General features: G+C 36.9%; 1 long non-coding RNA gene across 1 annotated transcript in view; it reads left to right on the top strand.

Moving 5' to 3' along the window:
- The first annotated feature begins 2,038 nt into the window (after positions 1 to 2,038).
- LOC129036867 (uncharacterized) overlaps positions 2,039 to 15,544 on the top strand; it is a 31,918-nt gene continuing 18,412 nt past the window's right edge. The window contains exon 1 of the long non-coding RNA XR_008502672.2: positions 2,039 to 2,170. This is a non-coding gene — a long non-coding RNA (uncharacterized LOC129036867). The remainder of the gene's footprint in view (positions 2,171 to 15,544) is intronic.

Here is a 15,544-nt window from a genome sequence, read left to right as displayed (position 1 = left end):
CAAAAGCTTTTTAATCATATTTAGCAGCTTCCTTAACTGTTCAGTGATCACATTAATGTGATCTATCTAATATAGAACAGTCTTTCTCAGAGAGTGGCCCCCTGACAAGCAGCATTAGCCTCACCTGAGAAGTTGTTAGAAACACAAATTGTTGGATCCACTCCAAGCCTACTGAACCAGAAATTCGGTGACTGGGCATAGCAATCTGTGTTGGCATCCCAGTAATTGTGATGCACACTATAGTTTAAGAACAACCCATATACAAGTACACTTAAGTTTAGCTCTTCAATCAATTTCTTTAATATCCTAAGCTACTTCCATTCTTTTCAAAAAAATTCTGAATTATTTGGAGACAGTCAATGTACTTACTCCAAGCTCATGGCCCAGCAGAGTATAAATGGCACTAACACACTTGTATTGTTCTGATATTTCTTTAAAAAAGAGGAAATTTTTAATTTTCAGGTATAGCTTCAAGAAAAATGGATCTTTTCAACTTTTTGGAAATGAAGAGAAATTTTTACGGTGATGCAATTCAGCACACACTACCCCCAAAATGTGGCACCTTGGCATTTGAGAAAACAGAAGCAGGAATGTCACTTTCACCTTCCCTCATCCTTCTCTGCTGATGCAGGTCATAAATCCTAGAAAATATTCTCTGACCTTACACTGAGGCAGGCCATAAGACCCTCACTTGAGAGGTGCCTTCCCTATACACAGAGGAAAGTAACATCCTTATCTCTGAAGATAACAGGGTCACAAAGAAGAATCTGAACAAACAGTTCTTACTAAATTCTTCCTGGTTTATTACCATTAAATCATACTTTTAAATCCAATTATCTTCTCTATTTCATCCACTTATTCCTCAAAGTTAGTATAAAAAATACACGGGTTCTTCCATTTCTTCTGGTTTTCATTTCCTTATGAAGGCTCCTATGTCATGTAAAACTTAGAAATAAATGTCATGCTTCCCATTTGTTAATTTGTCTTTTGTTGTAGGGACCCATTCATAAATCTGGATGGGTTCAGAAAAGATATATCTCCTCCCCTACAATGAAGTGATATAAATGAACGTGAATAATGAATAAACTAGGTATTTCTTAATGAACTTCAGTGGCAGCAAGCAATATACACACTAAATAACCTCCCAAAAAAGCAAAAACAGCTTAGTAAATTATCTCAGCAGCTTATTATCAGGCAGCAAAGAGGACCCAAAAAAGCATAAAACTATAAACTGGGAACCTAACACATTGACAAAGCAGTAATATTTAAAAAAAAAAAAAAAAAAAAAAAAAAAAAGCTGAGATGAAGATTATGAGAAAGTAGGTTGTTGAGCACAGAAAACAAACAAAAAAAGGAAAGGCATACAAAAATTGGAGAACAGCGGGCAAGAAAAGGCAAAGGAAATCCATACATAAAACAAAAAATGTGAGCATGAGAATTTGTAGAAAAGACCAGGGGCTTGATTTAACACTGAGGGAAACAGATTTCAGGATTAGGAATTCTTCAGCTAAGAGCTGGTTTACTTTTAATTGAGCCACACACAAACGAAGAGGTAAAAAGGTGCCAAAAGCTAGAGTCAATATAAAATGAAAGAATAAATTAAGTACTTTTATTGTTAAATAAATGGCCCCTAAATAGGCCATTTTTGAAAATTTCTGTTTCACTCATGTGATACAAATAATTTAAACAGCATCTGTGGTTTCTTCCCTAAGCTCCAAACTCTCCTTCTCTGTGTCCCCTTCCTTCTTTATCCCTTTCCCTTTCCATCTGCCTTCTTGATGAATTTCATGGTTATGGCTATTTGCCTACCATCACCATTTCTTTATTATTGTACCTTGTTTGCACAAAAGAAGTCCTTGCTGTTATTTTATTTTCATTAATGCTTCCATCTTGAAATTTTCAAAAATGCAGTTTTAAACAGAGGATGCTCCCAGATTTGCCGTTGCATCATGACAGAGAACATTTCAGCCCCAGCCAGTGGTGTGCCCATGGAAACTGGGAGTCATTGTATCCTAGGAAACTATGGCAACCAACAGAGACAAACTGAAAACAGCCCATTGTCATCATTTTTAACGAGTCAAAGATGTGAGTATCCTCTACAATGAATTCAACTGTCATTTGCCAAAGAGAAGATGCAATTCAAATTGGCTCCAATAATTAGAACAGATAAGTATTTGAAAGCATACATATATGATTGATTTTATTCCTATTGTTCTTTAACAATAAACACTTATTAAGTGGGCTCCACAAATAACCAGGAAAATCAACAGATATAATCAGCTCTTATGAGCAACTTCTTCCACATTATTATTAAATACGTTGCACTATCCAATGTTCTAGCGATTCATCTGTGTACACAGATAAGTGGTTGTTATCACAGCACAAAGATGCTCAGAGATAATTCTGATCTCTTCTATGGTTTTGTGCATCAAAAATTACTTGAATAATGAATTTAGATTCTTACTGTTTAGTGTTGGTTTATCCACTTTGGGCTCCCAATTATATTGAGAATCTTCTTCAGACTCTACTAAATAGTTTAGCTGTCTAATCAAACCAAGTTAATGAGAGGCCATATAGGTCATCCATGTAGATATAGCGTCTATTATTTTGACAAATGAGTTTACAGCATGAAAGCAGAACTCCCACTGCATTGCAGTTTGTTTGAGTTCATTTATTTTGCATATCCTGTATAGTTTAATTCCAAAACTTTTCTCCCCAAGGAAATCTGGGTCATATCTTTCATTTTTCCTTACAAAAATGGAGCTGGGTAAAATAATGTTTACAAGAAGTCTTCATGCATGTGTGTGTGTGTGTGTGTGAATGTGTGTGTGTATGTGTGTGTGAATGTGTGTGTGTGTGTGAATGTGTGTGTGAGTGTGCATGCACATGCATATGTATTTATTATTTTGAATTTAAACTTTTTTTACATGTCAAATGATATTTATTAAAATTTAGTTGCTCCCAGAAAACAAAGGTTAGAGAATAGAGTGGCATATTGGTGACAGTGATTTGCAATCTTAAAATTGTACCCCCACAAGTAAAGTGCTACACAAAGAAAAGAAGCAAAAGATTCTAGACAAGAAACAACTATTATTTGCAGAACTCATGCATTTACTAAACTCTGGTCTGTTCCTTGGTTAAAGCAGGAAACCAGAAAAGTGAAACATATATTCTAAGTATTTCAACTTAAATATGTAAAACAAAGTAATTCACAAATATTTCGTTAAGGCCTTTTGTTTGATAATGAGCCCACTGATTAGTTTCCTATTGTCTTCTTGGAGTAACACATTATCTATAATCCCAAATTTTAATTCTTTAAAAAAATTGAAAATTCAATATTCTGTGGAACAGTGTAAGTATAAAATCTTTATAGATTTTTACATATTTCAATCTTTCACCATTTTCTTGCCGACATCTATTTTGACAGCATTATTTATTAGCAAATTACTTTTCCAAATATGTATTTCACAGATGATATTTTCTTAATTCCAAATGTATTCATCCATTTACATAATATTAAATTAAATCATATAATTCTTAAAACAGCCAACTGGAATTAACAAGTTTGGGAACAAGCAAAGTGATTACTGGTAAGTATAATCAGAATTATACAGACATACTAGGGAGTGGCCTGTTATCCATGAACATTCAGAGTAGCATGAGAAATACTGTGTATGTTCTAGAAAAGAAATTAAGGTACAGATTGGTTGTGTTGAGACTAGTGAAAAGAGTTACTACTGTATATACTCAATTGTGGGGTGGGTAGTAGCAGGCTGTAGAGGTTATACCTTAGTGGTATACAGGTTCCCCATGAGGGTGTAGAGATTGGACCAGATTTAGGTCCAATAGGATAGATTTAGGAGAACGTCATAAACAGGACTGGAGTAATCTATACTCAAATCTACATTTTATTCAAGTGTAGATAAAAAGGTACAAAATAAAGTACTGGGCCCACTCAAAAATAGAGACCAAGAGAGAAAAAATAACATTCTGAAAATTCAGAGGAAAAAGATGCCTTTGAAAAATGATCTCTAGTATGGACAAGAAAGTTCCAGGAAATTGCATGCTCAGGATAATGCAAAAATAATCATAATAATAAAGCTGAGGAGGAACTTGTAAGAGATACAATAGATAAATGAAAAGAGAATACCTTGCTAGGGAATTAATGGCTTAAAATAAAAACAATAAAATTCATTTTGGAGTCAACAAAGGGAAAGACTATGTGAAAAATCTAATGAGAGATAGAGAGGAAAATCTCAAGGAGGTTCCCCAAAATTCAGAAGAAAACAATGATGAAGTTTATAGATAGAAAAGAGAAACAAAATTAAACACAAACAATTTGGGTTATCAAAGAACATAATGGAACAAGTGGAACAAAAACAATACTGACATATATAATAGAATAAATTTTTCCTAAGCTGACAAAGATTCATTTATGTAGAGAAAAGCTCATTATATCCTTTGGGGAAAAAACAAAACAAAAACATGTTAATATTGTTTTTGCCCTTTTCCATCCTTTCCTATTTCATTTACAAGTTAAAGCACTCTTCATACCCAAATTTCATCTGTGAAGCCTTTATTTTTAAAATAGTTTTCCATACCTCACATCAGCCAAACTTAATTGCTCGTTCAGCTATCAGAATTTAAAACTCTTTCCTTAGCTTTAGAGCATAAGAAAGTTAAATTTTATAATTTCTCATTTGTTACTGTCGGTATATACGATTCTTGGTACTATTCAAACAGAGAATGAAGATTCTTTCCATTGATCTTGAGGTATTACAAAATGCCTCAATAAATGCTCAGTAGTAAAAATAGATCATATTTCTTAATAAAAATAGTAAATGAATTTGAAAATTAGGACAAATCAAAACAGAAATCTCTCAAAACCATTATTTTAAATGACTGTTGACCCAGAAGAAAATCAATGCTTTAATTACAATCAATTCAGAAACTTTTTATTTATTTTTTTTTTTTAATTTTTTAAGACAGAGTTTCACTCTTGTTGCCCAGGCTGGAATGCCACAGTGCCATCTTGGCTCACTGCAACCTCCTCCTCCCGGGTTCAAGCAATTCTCCTGCCTCACCCTCCTGAGTAGCTGGGACTCAGGTGCCTGCCACCACGCCCAGCTAATTTTTGTATTTTTAGTGAAGATGGGTTTTCACCATGTTGGCCAGGGTGGTCTTGAAATGACCTTGGGTGATCCACCTGCCTTGGCCTCCCAACGTGTTGGGGTTGCAGTTTCTAGGCCACCATGCCTGGCTTAGAAATTTTAATGTTATCCCTCAAAGCTAAATTTATAGGATATGGGTAAGCCTACACTGAGAAAAATAAATAAATAAATAAATAAATAAATAGCTTTAAATTAGTATGAAACTCAAGACTTTTGAATAAAAGTTGTAAAATTAACCTAAAGAAGAGGAAGAGGAGAATGAATATGCTTAAAAACAGAATCCAATGATGATCATTGGATTATTTTTTGAATCCTAACCATGTGACCAACACTATGCCAAAACGTTTATTTTATTTATTTATTTATTTATTTATTTATTTATTTATTTGAGACAGAGTCTCGCTCTCTCGCACTGTCACCCAGGCTGGAGTGCAGTGGCACGATCTCGGCTCACTGCAAGCTCTACCTCCTGGGTTCACGCCATTCTCCTGCCTCAGCTTCCTGAGTAGCTGGGGCTACGGGTGCCTACCACCATGCCCGGCTAATTTTTTTTTTTTTTGTATTTTTTAGTAGAGATGGGATTTTGCCGTGTTAGCCAGGATGGTCTCGATCTCCTGACCTCGTGATCTGCCCACCTCGGCCTCCCAAAGTGCTGGGATTACAGGCATGAGCCACCGCGCCCAGCCCAAAATGTTTATTTTTATTGTCTCATCAAAACCTTAAGACAATCCTGTGAAGTCGATACTATTATCTTCAACTTAGCAGCTGAGAAAGCTGAGGTTCAGGAAAGCAACAGTAGAATAAACCTCAGAGCTGGATGTTTGCAAAATGCATACTGAAAAAGATAAATTCTGGAAAGATTTATCAGGTAGAATAAAAAATCAGAAATGAAATATAATCAGATTGTGCAACAGGATTATAGTCAATAATAATTTAACTGTGCATTTCAAAATAACTAAAAGAGTATAATTGGATTGTCTGAAATACAAAGGATAAAGGCTTAGGGGATGGATACCCCATTTTTCATGATGTTATTATTACACTGTGCCTGTCTGTACCAAAATATCTCATGTGCCCCATAAATATATACATCTACTATATATGCAAATAAACTAAAAATCAAAAAAAATTTTAAAGAAATATAACTAGAGAACTATAGATTTTAAAATCCTATAGAAAATATTTTATAAAATGTGAATACATTTTACTATATGTGAAAACCTTGATAATATATATTTTAGAAAGTATAAATTATCATATTTAACCCAAGAAGAATTAGAATTCTAAATAATCCTTCAAGAATTTGAAAATGCTGACAAAGAACTACTCTAATATTTAACATAATCCCAATAAAAATTTCAATGAGATCTCCTGAAGAACTTGAAAGATAATCCTGATGATCACCTAGAAGAAAAAAAAAAAAAGCAAGAATAACCCAGATCTTTTTTCATTAAAGATGAATAATGAGAGAGAAATTATCCTATTGGTTAAAGTATATTATGAAACTATAGTAATTAAAACTTAGTGGCACTGTGGAAAAACAGTGGATTGGATCTATGGATTGGAGTGGAAAATCTATACGTAGATCAAACGTAAGCATATGATCAAGGTATCAGTTCAAATAAAAAAGGATGGGTTATTGAATACATTATATTTGAAAACTCTCTATTCATTTGGGGGAGTAAAGATATCTACTTTAAATTTTACCCTAGAATAAATTACAGATAGATTAACGATATAAATACTTAAAAAAAAGAAAAACTATGGAAACTTTAAAAACATATAGATGAATATTTATATAATAGTGAAGACATCTTTTTCCTTCCTAAAAATGTGGTATGTGGAAACCAAAAAGGAAAAAAATTGATTGATTTGACTATGCACAAACTAACTATATATGTATATATATATACACACACATATTTATATATACATATGTATGTATATATATACACACACATATTTATATATACATATGTATGTATATATATACACACACATATTTATATACACATATGTATGTATATATATATACACACACATATTTATATATACATATGTATGTATATATATATACACACACACACATACTTCCACTTAGACTGTAGAAAGCCATAAGTTAATATCACTCCAAACTTAACGATAAGAAAAAAACAGACGACCTACAAAATCATACCTTCTCTGGAGCTGAGCAATCTAGGCACTAAGTGAACTAAATTCCAAGGAGAGGTAAACGCTTCCACGCACAGACAAGGCATATAACTATTTCATCTTTGACAGAGCATGAGAAGAAGAAGTAGGCAGCATACAAGCAAGTAAGGAGAAATCAACTAAAATTTTAAGAAATTCATTAAGGCCAAGCATGGACTAGACTGTCAGTATAGAATAGCCGGGAACTCCAGACTCATAGGAAGTGTGGGCTCCCAGGCTACCTCGCTTTCCCACAAAAAAGCCTGCAGGCAGAACAAAGGAGGCAAAAGAGAAATCTCTCACCTCTACCCCACGAAGTTAGCCGAATGATGCAGCCTGCAGGAGGTGATCAACAGCTGCTGGGGAGAAGAAAAACACTTCCTATTTCCCCAGACCCTTCTCTCCTAATGAAGCAGATGCCGTATCTGCCAGCAGAGGGCAGCAAACTCTCCTGCCCCCACGGTCCAGGCATACACTCATTGCTTACCGGGAGGGAGGGAGGTTAAGACAAGTCTATCGCCAGGGAGGAGGTGGGAAGCCATCTTTCCCACAGGATCTAGGGAAAGAGCCACTGTTACTAGGAAAGGGGTAGATGCAAAAGATTTCTGCTCCTGGGAGAGAAAACTCACATCTACCTTCCTTTCATTCTCACATGTACCTAACTCCAGCCCTTCTGTTCTCACCAAGCAAGTTTATACTCACCTTAGCACATTTTTAAAAATTGAGCTAATATTCGCATAACAAATAACTAACCATTTTAAAGTATACAATTCAGTGGCATTTAGTACATTCGCAATGTCCTCAACAATCACCCTTACCTGTTTCCAAAACATTTTCATCACACCTGTAGAAAATTCCATACAAATTACGCAGTCATTGTCCACCACCACCCCAGCCCCTGGCAACGATTAATCTCCTTTCTGTCTTTGTGGACTAAATCTATTCCGGATAGTTCATATAAAAGGAATCACACAATATGTATGTGAATGGCTTCTTTTGTGACTGGCTTCTTTCACTTAACCTAATGTTTTCAAGGTTCATCCATGTCATAGCATGTATCAGTCCTTCATTTGTTTTTAAGGCTGAATAATATTCCATAGCATGGATATACCACATTTTGATTATCCATTCAACTGCTGATGGACATTAGGGTTGTTTCCACCTTCTGGCTATTGTGAATAGTGCTGCTATAAATACTCACCTTCAAACATTTATGCCAGCTGTTCTCGATACCTGAAACTCCTTCCTGGAGAATCACTGCACACCTGGCTCCTTCTTGTCATTCAGGTCTCACTGTAAATGTTACCTCTTTGAATCAGTTTCACAATCACAGTCCCAGTGTAGCTCCCCAGGAGCTGGCTGCCCCAGTTCTCAGCTTAGCATGTCTCCCTGTCTAAGATTCTTCCATTTGTTTGCTTATTGGTTCTCCCATTAGAATTATATCCTCATGGAAGAAAGGAACTCTTCTGTCTTGTTTTATACTTTCCCCTCACCCCTTGAAGAGTTCCTGGTACATAATACGTACTCAATAAATACCTGTTAAATGAATGAATACATTAGATAAACAAAATAAAACAATACACAATATTTTTTGCCTGTCAGCTTGACAGAAATTTAAAAGAGCCCTGTTAATCAATAGAACCACAATGGGGTCTCCAGAAAAGAGCCGTCTCATCCACTGCCAGAGGGAAGATAACCTGAAGCAAATTTTCTTGAGAGCAATTTGGCAATAAATATCTGAAAGCTGAAAACTACCTATTCTTTGCACCAGTCATCTACTTCTGCATGTTTACGGAAAAAAAAAAAAAAAAACCTAGATCTCAAAGATGTAGACCAAAGGATATTTTCGCAACATTTTTAAAATAGCAAAAAGATGAGTCCCTGTGATATCCATTCATAAGAGACTAGTGGTACTACAGGGAATCAATACAAGGAACTGTCAGGCCTCTGAGCCCAAGCCAAGCCATCGCATCCCCGGTGACTTGCACGTATACGCTCAGATGGCCTGAAGTAACTGAAGAATCACAGAAGAAGTGAAAATGCCCTGCCCCGCCTTAACTGATGACATTCCACCACAAAAGAAGTGAAAATGGCCAGTCCTTGCCTTAACTGATGACATTCCACCACAAAAGAAATGAAAATGGCCTATTCCTGCCTTAACTGATGACATTCCACCACAAAAGAAGTGAAAATGGCCGGTCCTTGCCTTAAGTGATGACATTACCTTGTGAAAGTCCTTTTCCTGGCTCATCCTGGCTCAAAAATCTCCCCCACTGAGCACCTTTCGACTCCCACTCCTGCCCGCCAGCGAACAAATCCCCTTTGTAATTTTCCTTTATCTACCCAAATCCTATAAAACAGCCCCACCCTTGTCTCCCTTCGCTGACTCTCTTTTCGGACTCAGCCCGCCTGCACCCATGTGATTAAAAACTTTATTGCTCACACAAAGCCTGTTTGGTGGTCTCTTCACACGGACGTGCATGAAAGGAACTGCACAGGGTCATTACAGGAGATAATATTAATATATGTTAGTATGAAAATATGTTCATAGACTTTTGCCAATTATAAAAGCTAGGCACAAAATGTATGTAAAGAAGGATTTAATTTTGGTAAGAAATGATATGTATGATGACGTGAAATGGAGAGCGAAAGAGAGGAGAATGATAATCATTATGATTGGGGGATATGATTATAGCAAATGTTTTGCTTTTTTGACCAATAGTTTTTCTTCTTATATCCTCCAAAAGACACCTTTTAATTGTAATTATAGCCAGGCACAGTGGCTCATGCCTGTAATCCCGGCACTTTGGGAGGCCAAGGCAGGTGGATCACCTGAGGTCAGGAGTTCAAGACCAGCCTAGCCAACATGGCAAGACTCTGTCTCTATTAAAAATACAAAAATTAGGCATCATGGTGGCGCACGCCTGTAATTCCAGCAACTCGGGAGGCTGAGGCAGGAGAATCGCTTGAACCTGGGAGGCAGAGGTTGCAGATCACTCCATTGCACTCCAGCCTGGGCAAAAGAGTGAAACTCTATCTAAAAAAAATACTGTAATTATAAAAACAAATGATTAAATAAAAATAATCTCAGGTACATAATGCAATTAGTTATTCCTCTCAAAAACATGAAGCAGAAATAATATTCTTATTTGAGACATGTATATCATTTAAGTAGACACCAAATTCAGCTGGAATTTTCTGAATTTCAGAATACTTAGAGTGTCTATATTGACTCATCCTAGATGTGATCAATAACTGTTTTTCCACTTAAAATTTCTAACACTATTAACAACACATTTAGCAGGTTATATACAATTCCCTTATTGTCAATGATCTTTGAATGTTATAAAGTATGATAATGATTTCACCCTTCAGGAACTCTTTTGAATTCAGTGCACTAAGTCATAGACACACAGGACATTTTCAGGGCATGCTACCTATTATGTCTCCAAGGAAATAGGAATTTAAAATTTTCTTATTATCCTAGATACTTATCTAGGATCAGAATGCAGCCACAAAGGAAGTTGAGCAATGCAAGGCATGGTCTCCAGCTGGGGCACATTTAGGCAGGTCTTGATGCTTATAAGGCCAAAACAAGTTTACGATGTTAAATGTGTGGTGGGGAGGGTGTGGCAGCTGTGTGAGTGCAATCAGGCAAGCGGTAGTTTAATGCAGGTGAAGAGCATGGTGATTCTGGGCCACCAGATGATTCACTGGGGTGATAAGGGAAGAAACCATGACAGGTGCCTACGTGCAAAACACAGATCAATGCTCTGGAAGAGGAAAGGTCTGTGGCTTAAATGCACAGCACGGTTTGGACTCATCTCTGGCATACAACCTGCCTGATCTAGGACAAACAGTTTAACTTGCAGCTCTGACTCAACTAGGGCTGTAGCTGCTGCCTTGTCAAGATTAAGGAAGGGAAGAGGTTGTGTTAACCTTGGCCCAAAGGAGGGAGTGGGGCGTAGATGATTTCTCCAGAAAGGGGCAAAAAAGGCAGACATTGATGCTTTAATTGATATAAAAGTAAATAAAGCAGATCTCCGACAATAAAGTACTTACCACGTTATCAGGAAGGAAAGCCATAACGGTAGAGATAAAGAACCTTACGTGTAGTGAAAATGGGGCAGGTGCGTTTTGAGTTGTAGAGGAAGGCCAGCTGCGGCAAGTCTTGAAGGCCCAAATGCAGTGTTCAGTCTTTATGTTATAGGCATGGGGAAGCCTTCGTAGTTTTTGAATAAGGGGATGACTTCATAAAGGTAATATTTTAAAGCAATGGATCTGGTTGTAATGGATAGGGAGATTCCGGCGTGTTTTCATAAAGATACATATTTTAAGCATAATCTCTCTCTTCCTTGTGGGAGTTTTTCCATTTTTCCTTTGGTGTCCTCAGATTCCTGACTCTGCTCTGTCATATACACCAACATGCCAGCACTCTAGGGCCTTGACATTCCAGAAAGGAGTAAAATAAATATGGCAGCAAGTATGACCATAGCGGTAACAATAAATATCATTTTGTAGCCAAGTGGAGCTCAGAGTTGAAAACAAACTTCAATTCATTTGGGGATGTTTTAGAGATATATGGACTGTCGCTCTTCACATCTCATTTTCAAAATTCAAGAACCCTACCTGCTAATGGGCAAGAACTCAGAAGTTATTTAAAATATTTGATTCTTTGTTCTAATAATAATGAAAGCCAGAGAACCACAGAAAAGAATTTTTGTAGTGAAGTCAACTTAAGTATGAATTAACTACATTTAATTAAGGTAATTCTTTAAAATATCAAGCACTAAAACTGACAAAAATGAAATGTCACTGGCCATACTCTTTCCAACATCCTTCCTAATATGTGAGCCTCATGAGAATTGTTTAATCTTACAGAGCCATGAACTTACCGCTGCATTGTATGTTTCATGTGGTGATGATGAGCTACTAGAATATGATCTCCCATTCCCAGCTCCTTTCTCTCCCTTCGGGATTGTGTCCATCTTCCTCTTTATTTGCATCATCTTTCAGATTCCCGGAGTTGTTCAGTCCTATACCTAGGAAACTTGAGGGCCTTAATGTTCTACGAAGTAACAACAATATTGTCAGAATGACAATAGAAACAGCCATCATAGTGACAACATTCTATTCACATTCTATCACTACATCACTAATTGCAACATGACCATAAAGCTGTGGAACTTGAAGAAGAAAAGAGATGATGAGGTCATCCAGCGCATTAGTCAGTCTTTCTAATTGCTAGCATACAGTTCCAAGGTTTCCAAGAGAAACCCTTATTTTCAGGATTTTATAACTTGGCACTTGTGATCCACTGTCGACTTAAACTCGACATGAAAGGCCCCAGGCACAAGAACATAATTAATATATTCTGAGTCTTATAAAAAAGGGGCAACCAACACACACTCCAATCATCCACAAATGGCTCTGTTTTAAAATGATCTTTTTCAAGCGGCCATTTCTCAGGTGGTCATGCAGCCAGCAGTGCCATGGCCATCCCCATCCATCACCCACAGAGAATTCTGGAAAGCAGGAGGCACAGATATCGTCAAATAACCTCACAGGCTTTTGGCGAGGATGTGATTTTTCAGGCCAGGTCTCTATGTCTATTGTTTCAAGCCCATGAAAATGGTCTGCATATTAAGGATTTTATTGCCACTTAATTTTTTAAACTATGAATTTGTACCAAAAAATGTGATTTAAATACACTTTGTGGCAGTTACAGCGCTTTTCTTCCCTCATTGGCACTACTCTCCTGGTAATGACTGGAGGCCACAATTAACCAACCAGCTGCCCTTGGCTAGCCTCTGCTCAGGGTGTTCAAAGCCCATCAGATGATTCTCAACATGTCATTATTATTGCTAAGCAACAACGGACTACAACCAACTGAGTAAAGCAAATGATGTTTTAGAAATTCTACAGAAAATCATCATTGTGCAAAGACCCAGTAGACTACCTGGGGAAAAAGAGGTAATAATAATAAAGCAGTGTTGATGAAAATAATAATAATGACAGTGGTGTTTATTTTAGGATACACCCACTAATAAGGAAGTCAGCAATTCCTCATTACTGTGTATCACTCAAACTGACATGGGCAGATTTTCTTAGCCTATACATATTTATTAACCATTTACACATATTCAGCATTGTAAAAAGTCAGGCTATAATTCTTATCTAAAGGGGCTTATTATCTAGTTATAAAGAAGTTAACACATACAAAACAATCTGTGGAAACATCAAGACAATAATTAAATATTAGTTTGTGAGAGTTGAGAGAAGATGAATGAAATAGTGAGAGACTGAAATAGTGAGGGAAGTCTTGGCTGAATCATGGGGTTCTGATCAGTGGAAAGAAGAGGAGACTCATTGCAAATGAGAGCATCCATGTTAGAAAAGGTAAGAGATTGAAAACATGCCAGTTAGAGGTGAATCTTAAAGTCTGCATAGCATCTAAGCAAAATACTAGGAAGTCACTGTTAACACTTGAAGGCTGTTTTATTCTGACAACTGAGAGCATGTAAGAAATGAAGACTCAGACCTGCCCCAGACCTACTGAATCAGAATGTGCATTTTAACAAGATCCCCAGGTGATGCTGACCTGCATTCAAGTCAGATAAACACCACCATAGACTATGCAGGAAAGACCAGAAGGCCAGAGAGGAGACTGGGAGAGCCTAGGACACCACCCAGTTCTGTCACTTACTTTCAGGGATAACTTGGCAGATCATTTAACTTGGTAAGGCCTCAGTTCCCCCATCTATAGAGGAAGGTAGACTAGAAATGATCATCAAAATTCTCTAACATAAAAATGATTTTTGTCAATTAAAATCTGATATGAAACCCAAATGTGTCAAACCAATACAAGTAAAGCGCCCATCTACTCCACATAAAATGCATCTGAAGGCCAAAACTGGAGGGCATTGTGTGATGCCAGAAAATACTGTTTTTCTTCATTCTGAAGGGATATCTTAGAATTCTTTTGTTACTCAGGGATAAACACATGTAAAGGAAACTGTGAGGTAAAGACTCAATAATATTCCTCTTCTGTCTGTGTTTATGTCTTTCCAGCCATAGCATCTCCCACTGGAGAATGGACATCAACCTCATTATCCACTTCAAGTCAACAAGTGTTTATTGAGTATTTCCATTTCATCTAGATCATAACCCATTTCCTAGGAAGAAGTCAACATAAATATTAAATACGTGTGTGTGTATGTGTGTGTGTGTGTACACAGAGGTGTTCTCAAATGTGGCTGGCCTCAAAAGAATGACAAGGAGAGGCGCATCAGGAAACCAATCTTTATTAAGCACTTACTAAACACCAGGTTCTATGCTAGATACTTTCCATGAATGATCTCATTTAGTTTTCACAGCAACCCCACAGAAAGGTGCTATTATTGTAATTTTAAAAGTAGGACACCAAACTACGGAGGTTAAACAAAGTCACACTGGTAGGAAATGATGGTGACAGCTTTGGATTCAATCTCTTTCTCCATAGGCTTTTTAATTAGTCCCAACTCACGATAAACCTGTCAAAAGGGAAAGGATTGTGAACTTCCCTACCCCCGGGGTATCATGATTGCCTTGATGAAATCTTTCCAGATCGATGGTTCTCAACTTTGGTTATATAATAGAGCTACCTGGGGAGCCTTTTGCAATCCAGATGGGTGCTAAACCCCAGGTGGATCAAATGGGAACCAAGTTCAGGCTTGGTCCCCAAAGTCCCAGCTGAAGTGATCTGGAGGCTGAGGATTTAAAAGATCTGTTGACTTTCTTTCTAGGGAAATTTATCTAGGAAAGCTTTGCCATGGTCAATAACTAGAGATGCAATCTACATACACAGTTACACGTTTTGGAGACTAGGCATGCTAGGAAGCCCTCTTTTAAATGTAGGTCTTCAGATGAAAATATTATATTCTTAAATTTTTCTAAGACTTCTTTATTCATGTACAAATGTGTTGTACCTTTAACTAGCCTTTTAACTAACAACAAAAACAAAAACACATGATGAGGTCTGTGAGCTGTCTGGCTGAGCCTCACTTGAAAAACAATTCAAAATCAACTGAGTCCACTCCGGCTGTCGCCACATCTGTTGTGTCCTGTTTATTCCCTTGGCAGCTGCCACTAATACACATATGCTGGGTCTGATGTCAAGGGGGTGCCTGCTGGATCCCAAAATG

Source organism: Pongo pygmaeus, chromosome 4, assembly GCF_028885625.2.
Source record: "Pongo pygmaeus isolate AG05252 chromosome 4, NHGRI_mPonPyg2-v2.0_pri, whole genome shotgun sequence".
Classification (NCBI taxonomy): Eukaryota; Metazoa; Chordata; class Mammalia; order Primates; family Hominidae; genus Pongo; species Pongo pygmaeus.
Note: the sequence above shows the minus strand (reverse complement) of the source record. Positions and strands in the feature narration are given on the sequence as shown.